Genomic DNA, 244 nt, shown 5'->3' with positions numbered 1-244 from the left:
CCCGCCCCCTCCCGCACCACGTGAGCGGCTGCCTTAAAGGGCCGGCGTCACCTCTGGGGCGATTCCTGGGTTTCCCGTCGCCATGGTTACGGGGCGGTGTTTCGCTGCCTCCAGTCAGGCCTTGAGGCGGGTGTTTCACGTATATACACACAAAAATACATATATATTTACATGTAAGGTGTATATATGTGTAAATAGATGTATATATGTGTGCACAGGCACGATTTAAATACATGACCACAGT

The sequence above is a fragment of the Fulmarus glacialis genome, unplaced genomic scaffold, assembly GCF_000690835.1.
Source record: "Fulmarus glacialis isolate BGI_N327 unplaced genomic scaffold, ASM69083v1 scaffold10298, whole genome shotgun sequence".
NCBI lineage: Eukaryota > Metazoa > Chordata > Aves > Procellariiformes > Procellariidae > Fulmarus > Fulmarus glacialis.
The sequence above is the reverse complement of the archived record's forward strand: the minus strand, read 5'-3'. Positions refer to the sequence as shown.